Raw genomic sequence first — 7430 nt, 5'->3', positions numbered from 1 at the left:
TAGTGGCGTGGAACCTCATCATTGGTTCCAAGTAATAAATGAGGTATATGTATCATGCTATATTGAAGGCAAAGAAATCATTGAAAAAGTATTTTAATTATAAAAAAGTTGAATATGACACAATCATGTAGATTATTGATAGAAGATGGAATAGACAAATAGATCAAAGGCTTTATCTTGCAAGGTATTAGTTTAACCCAGCCTTCTAATATGATCCAAAATCAAAAGTAAAATCCCTAGCCGTTATGTCAATAGTTTTTGATGTCATTGAAAAACTTGCAATCAAATCAAATGATGTGGATATAAAGTTGAACAAATAGCTTACTATTTTTTAAAGTTGTTGTGGTAATTTGGAAAGACTTTTCTTAGTGAAGGCATTTAAGACAATCCTCCAAGTAATAAATATTTTTTTCTTATAACATGTTTATTATTTCAATTTTATTTTATAAATTAAATCAACTCTATTTCATTGCATATAGGTGAATGGTGGTCAATATTTGGTTGTAACACTCCAAATTTGAAAAGAATTGTTGTACGAATCCTTAACCAGACATGTAGCTCATTTGGATGTGAACGCAATTGAAGTGTTTTTGAACGTATACACACGAAGAGAATGAATAGTTAGAGCACCAAAGACTCAATGATCTAGTATATGTTCATTGCAAACTACATGTAATGGATGGGTAAGTGTTTTATGTTTCATGATTGTCAATTTTTTTTATACTTTATTGCATCTAATTTATCATTTATTGCTTTGTAGGAGAAAAATTAAGTCTTGACCCAATTGGGCATGAACATGTTGATGTTGTGGAAGATTGGATAATGCACGATGATGAGGACCCCCCCCCCCCCCCCACCATTACTTGATGGTTATGAGAAGGATGATATGTTTAAAGCTGATAAGACAACGTTTCCAATAATGGAATCACCATAAAAAAAGAGGTAGGACTGATGGTAACTATTATTGATATTATCTCGTATTACATTTTCATACTTGATTCTTTTTGCTTTTTTGAGTTCTAATTTTCTGTTTTTATTCTTTAAATGGTGATGATGATTTTTTCATTGACCAATGAGGAATCATGGGGGAAAATTCAGCCAACACCTAACTTGGAGAAGTAGATGAAACATAACCTCTCGAAGACGAAAATGAAGATGATGGTGAAATACCACCTGGCTTGGGTTAGTAGTTGGTATCATTGAGAAATGAGACTAGCATATCTTGAGAATTTGGATGATTGGATCAAGGGTGGAGTTAGGGGAGCCATGGCCCCCCCTATGGTCCAAAAATTTGCACATTCAATACATTTTTCAATGTAAGTTTGTTCTCTCCCCTCACTTTTCACCCAACGGTTGCCCCCCCTATAGCCCATCCATAAGTTTTGGCCCCCCCATAAAAAATTCCTGGCTTCGCCCCTGGATTGGATTAGTACAATTTATATGTTGAACTTGAAGTTTTGATTTTTGTTTAGTACTTGTTGAACTTGGTTTATAATCTTTTTATATTACTTAATTGTGATCTTTTTATTTTTGAGTACCTAAGTATTGTGCTTGATGAATTAGGAATGCATGATGTTATGGCAATATCTATGGAATCTTTTGCAAATTTTCTTCTCTTGTTTTCTTAGTATTTTTGAATAGGAAGTCCAGAAGAAACTCTGAGAGACTTGACCATCTAAAGGGGTTCCTTTTCATTTGTATAGGTAAGGGCATTTCTAAAGTAAGTCTTGTTTTTATTTAGTTTTACTTCTTGTTATGTACAGGTACATCGAGTTGCAATTTCTGATGTGCAGTGTTGATTACATTTGCTTTGAATAAAAGTGACTTGGTTAGAGTAGAGAAATTTGATCTTCAAAAGGCTCAAAGGTACTTGATTTTTTCCCTCCTTTTCTAAAGTGTGACAAATTATAATGTCATGAATGTTTAGGAAAACATTGTTAATTTAGTGGACTCTATGTTTATATGAACTAGATAAGCAAATTGTTTGAACTTTAGAAAAATATTGTAAGTTTAGTGAACTCTATGTTTATATGAACTCATTTTTTGTGTTTTTTTTTCTGTATTTTTTGGTATTTTTCTGTGTTTTTTGTAGTTAATATTTTGTATTTTTCTTGTTTTTTCTACAAACATATGGCTGAACACATATCACTAAAACATCCTACTTTCTTTTTTTATGTTTTTTATGTATTTTTTCAGTATTTTTCTGTATTTGATTTTAATTTTTTGTGTTTTATCTATTTTTTTTTATAATTTTCTGTGTTTTTTCTGTTGTTTTTTGAATTTTTTTATTTTTTTGCACATGTATGAGTATGACTAAACACATCCTAATTTATGTTTATTTTTTCTGTATTTTTGTTGAATTTTTTATGTTTTTTCTGTATTTTTAGAATTTGTTTTTGCATTTTTTATATTTTCTATGTGTTATGTACTTTGTTATTTTTGTATTTAGATAGTTTTATTTTTCTGTAATTTTCTGTATTTTTTTCTATATTTTTTTGTGTTTTTTTTTCTGTAATTTATTTGTATATTTTCTATGTATTCTATACTTTATTATTTTTGTATTTAGATAGTTTTATTTTCTGTATTTTATTTAATTTAATGCTATTTTTTATTATTTATAAATATATTTTTATTTTTTAATTGATTTATGACATCACAGGGCAAACCATTCGACCTGAATGGTTGAACCGCTTAACCAAAAAACGGTCCATGACCGATTCTATTTCTGGATCGTTTTTAAAAACCTTACATTTAGCCATTGGACCTGAGATGCCTCGAGTCATTAGACCTTCCGTCCCGGGTACCCAATTCTGAAAAACTCATTTCCTGGGAAGAGGGCACATTTTTAATAATTATAGAAATACCCCTTCATCCTTCAAGCCAAGAAATTATTGAAACACACCTTCCTTCTTAAAACCTTTCTTCTAAAATATTTACGCAAGCACCCCCTCCTTCCTTTGAGCCTTTTCCTGAAGAATTTCCAAAACACTTTTCCCTTCTGAAAATCATTTTCTAAATCTCTCCATCATTCAAACTTTTCCCAAAATTACTAGAACACCCCTTTTACATTTAATCCCATTTCTGAAAAAATTACAAACCCCCTTCTCAAAATACCTTCACCACTTTTAAACCCATCTCAAAAGAAAAAAGAAAAAAAAAACATTAAAACCTGAAAGTACACTTGAGTTGATCTCAACCACACTAGAACCCCTAGACATTTAATAAAGAGTTACAGGTTCAAGTCTTCATTTTATTCATGATATAAAATATTAGTCATTTTTAGTTCGTTTTATTTATAATACATAATATTTTGATTATTTTAACTTTGTTTAATATCCAAATTCAATTTGAAATCATCTTGTTTAAATTTAAATCTGATAGACAGACAAAATTTAAGATTGCAACTTAGTTGGATTAGGTCGGGTTGAGGGTCAACCCAGGCCCTTTTCATCTCATCCCTTTTCATTCTATTATTTCTCAGAAACCAAACAAACCATAAAGTTCAAACCTTGGATTTAGGCACAATCCAACTTAAGCCCAAACCCAACTTGGGCTGGGCTGGGCTGGGCTCGGGCTTGAGTCAGGCTCGAATGTACTAACCAGTTTTGAAAGGTTTTCATCTTTTTTAATTTCCTTTGCACATTTTTTTTTTTTTAATTAGGACTTCAGTCCAATTTATGAGTTAGAAACTTAGAATGCATTAAAAAATATGTAGAAATGCTATTAATAAATGCAAAACAACGCTATTCAATCGTAGAGAAAGAGACAATATCTATGTGGGTTAATTTAGTCCAAATGGTTGCCAACCAATCAGATAAATTTGCCACGGAGATGCCTCCACCTGTCCACCTGGAGTGGAATAGATCGTACGAGGAAGCTCCGTTCTCGTGAAGGTGCCAGTTGTCCCAGTTCTACTTCTACCACCCCAACTTTCACTTTCTCACGTCGTCTTCACTTTTCACAAAATCTCTTCTACATTGTTTTGTTTTTAATTGACAATGAATAATTAACACCCACTTTCACTTAGGCTATGTTTGGTTTGAAGGAAAAAGTAAGAAAGGAAACTTTTATAAACTTTGTATAGATTAAACGTCAAGGGGATATGGGCACAAAAATATTAACACAGAAGTTATTCTACAAAATAATACACTATTTATTTCCATATGGGCCCCCAAAAAATAGTTCATCAACATGCATGGTCTACCTACTCTACTTAATCCTTGGAGATATATGAGCTCTCAGAGGATTTTTCATAACCACGGTGAACTCCAACTTCTCAGACAAATCGACTTCATCTCCATAGCCAGCCGTCCACTCAAAATCCCTGATCAAATTGGCTACAAAATACTCCAGATGAAGCAAAGCCAACCCAAGACCAGGGCAGATCCTCCTTCCAGCACCAAACGGCATCATCTTAATCTCCCTGGTCCCCGTTACATCAAACACTTCTCCTCCGTCAACGTCACCGATCAAGAACCTCTCCGGCTTGAACTCCATCGGGTCCTTCCACACTTTTGGGTCCCATCCCATCTCCGCTACCATGAAATTCACTGTGGCGTTCTTCGGTATGACATACCCATCTATGGTGATGTCCTCTGTGACTGCGTGTGGTAGCACGAAGTGTGCAGGTGGGTGCCTTCTCAGACCCTCTAATACTACCGCCATCAGATACGGCATCTTTTGCAGATCTTCCTCTTTGATCTCTTCGCCGGATTTTACCACTCCTTCGATCTCTGAGACCAGCTTTGCTTGGATGTGTGGATGCTTCACCAGGTTCGCCATGATCCACTGCAACGCGGTGGATGTTGTATCAGTGCCCGCGTTTAGAAACTCCGAGCACAAGCTCACCATCTCGTCCTCCGTCAGTTTCCTTCCTCCATCTGGGAGTTGAAGCCTGAGCAGCGTATCGACGTAGCAGACGATGGATTCGCCCTTCTGGTTTTTCTTCTCTTGCTCTTGCCGGGCTCTGATTAGAGGAATGAGAACGCTTTCTTGGTTGTGCCTGATCTGATAAAGCTCCTTCCACTTCTTTCGGAACACAATCTTTCCCAATCTTGGCATGAAAGCTATCACGTTGAATCGACCGAAACTGGTTATAGCCTTCCTCTGAACGGATTCGACTTCCTTGATAACCTTCTCGTCGAGCTTTTCTCCTAAGCACATGAGCACCAACAAGCAGAACATGGCGTACTGGAAGTGATCCATGACGCGAACGGGTTGTTTGGAATTGGCTTGTTCTCTGAGCTTCTTGGTCAGTATCTCCAAAATTCAATTGCGGGCGTTGCCGTAGGACTTGATCCGTGAAGGGTGGAGGATCTCATGGGTGAGATTACGTCGGAAGAGGCGCCAGAGGGGGCCATAGACGCCTGCAATGATGTTGTTGGTTGCTGGAAAAGACACGGCTGGTTGCGAGAGCCGGAGGGCGATCGGCAAAGGTGGCGCCGTGTTGGATGAGGGCTTTGTGAGCGAGGTCGTGGTTGGCAATGAAAATGACTGGGCGGAAGCCAATTTGAAGCTTGATAATGGGGCCGTATTTGGTGCGTAGATTGCGAAGACTGATTTCAATATCGTAGAGGGATTTGCGAATCCATAAGAAGCCGCCTATGATGGGGACAGTAAAGGGACCTGGTGGGAGCTTATTGTGGTTGAGGGAGAGTAGATCCAGGAGGGATTTCAGGGCTGCAGAGATACAGAGAGAGGCGAGGATGATGAACCAAATCTCCATTGGAGACTGACTACGATTTTGATTAACTTTCTGTTGAAATGAAGTGGAAATGGCCAATTAATTTATACGGAGAAGTACAAAAACACACGATGCAGAATTTCAATTCCAGCCCCCCCTACTACTAGTCTTCTGCCCCCTATAAACCACATCCTGCCCGTGAATTTGTGATCAATTCACGGTCAGATGCATTCCTCCTGTACTTTGGGGTTAGAGAATTCTGAGCTGACCTGGGCTGATTGGTACTTCTTATAAAGTGTTTGAGAACTGAGAGAGAGAAAGATATTTACGTGTTCATCACGTCAAAAGGAAGAAAAAGGTAGAGAAATTCATACAAGCCGTATATAGGTTTTTTTATCTTTCCTTTCTTATCTCTACCTTTTCCTTCCAACCAAACACAGCCTTAGAAAGAATTATGGGAATTTGATGTGAAAAGTTAGAATAGAATTATGGGCCCTCGTTTTGTAATAATTCATAAATCAAAACAAATAAACAGTAGTCAAGTCAACTATTGGAACGAAGGGAATTTGCAAGGAAACTGGTACGATAGGAATGAAGAAGATAAGTGGGTTGGGGTTTGACTCAGGAGTCACAGGAAGACGTAGCATTTAATGCTTTCTCTTAGGTCCCGTTTGTTTGCAGCTATCACAATTCCTACAATCTTCTCCTACTTTGTGGGAGCTCATAAAAAACCAAAAATACGAACTGTCAATTGTAGCTGATCAACTTGTCCTTCAATTGAGACTTTCAAAAACCAGTTAAAATACCCTTCAATGTTCAAAGCCCGAATCTTACTATCAGTCTTGTCTCTGATCAACTTCTTTCAACATCTCCTTGAGACTGTCAATTGTAGCTTTAGCTTTCTCATCATCTAGATGCTTAAGAGCTCCTGTAATTTTCGATCATACTCAACAATAAGCCTATCTATGACATCCTCTAGGCTCTAGCTTTCTCATCATCAAGTTGCTTCTTTCTGGGTTTACGGTTTCATCTTACACCTCTACAACCCTGATTCCTGAGCACGTCAAAGCCCTCCAATCCGATACAATCACATAATAGATAGAAAGAAAGGTGGGACCGTGGGAGGTAAATACTAAATAGAGAGAAAGGGAAGGTGTTGTTGGGATGACAAATCACTTGTTCTGTCCGGCGTTTGGGCCTCTGAATCTTTTAAACAGTGCAACCACGTTTTGAAAATTTGAAGAATAACCAGGTGTTCATCTTCAAAACAAGGATCAGTCAAACTTTTGGAATTTTCTACCAATGAATCCAATGAAACAAAATCTCTGAAAGCTACAATGTTTATCTAAAAAACCCCAAAGCCGATTTTACTTTAATTCTTTCTTCTTTTTTGAAGCCTAACCAGCCATAATCCACTAAGCAATGCATACATACAATCAAGACAGCAATAAAGGCCATGGGTATAACTATGGCAAAGATAGAGAACAAAAGGTAGCAGACCAAATGGCTGAACCAAAAAAAAAAAAAAAAAATTAGTAAAACTGAGCACTGGGAGAAGATAACTTATGAAACCTCTGCAAATTGGCATTTAATTTCTGAAAACGCCAAAAAGGAGGAATCGCTTCCTCCAACAGAGACAGATTGAATCTTAAAGAGCACTAGCGAATCTCCCGCAAACTGAACATGAAAAATCCGAGTCCGCGTTCTGTGAACCCGCCAATGAGAGATGACCGCATCGTCTCTGCAA

General features: G+C 36.9%; 1 pseudogene; it reads right to left on the bottom strand.

Moving 5' to 3' along the window:
* Nucleotides 1-3751: 3751 nt before the first annotated feature.
* LOC104603899 (cytochrome P450 89A2 pseudogene) lies at nucleotides 3752-6134 on the bottom strand (annotated as a pseudogene).
* Between the last annotated feature and the right edge of the window lie 1296 nt (nucleotides 6135-7430).

This window comes from Nelumbo nucifera, chromosome 3, assembly GCF_055504915.1.
Source record: "Nelumbo nucifera cultivar China Antique chromosome 3, China Antique-T2T, whole genome shotgun sequence".
In the NCBI taxonomy this organism is placed as follows: Eukaryota; Viridiplantae; Streptophyta; class Magnoliopsida; order Proteales; family Nelumbonaceae; genus Nelumbo; species Nelumbo nucifera.
The sequence above is the reverse complement of the archived record's forward strand: the minus strand, read 5'-3'. Positions and strand labels throughout refer to the sequence as shown.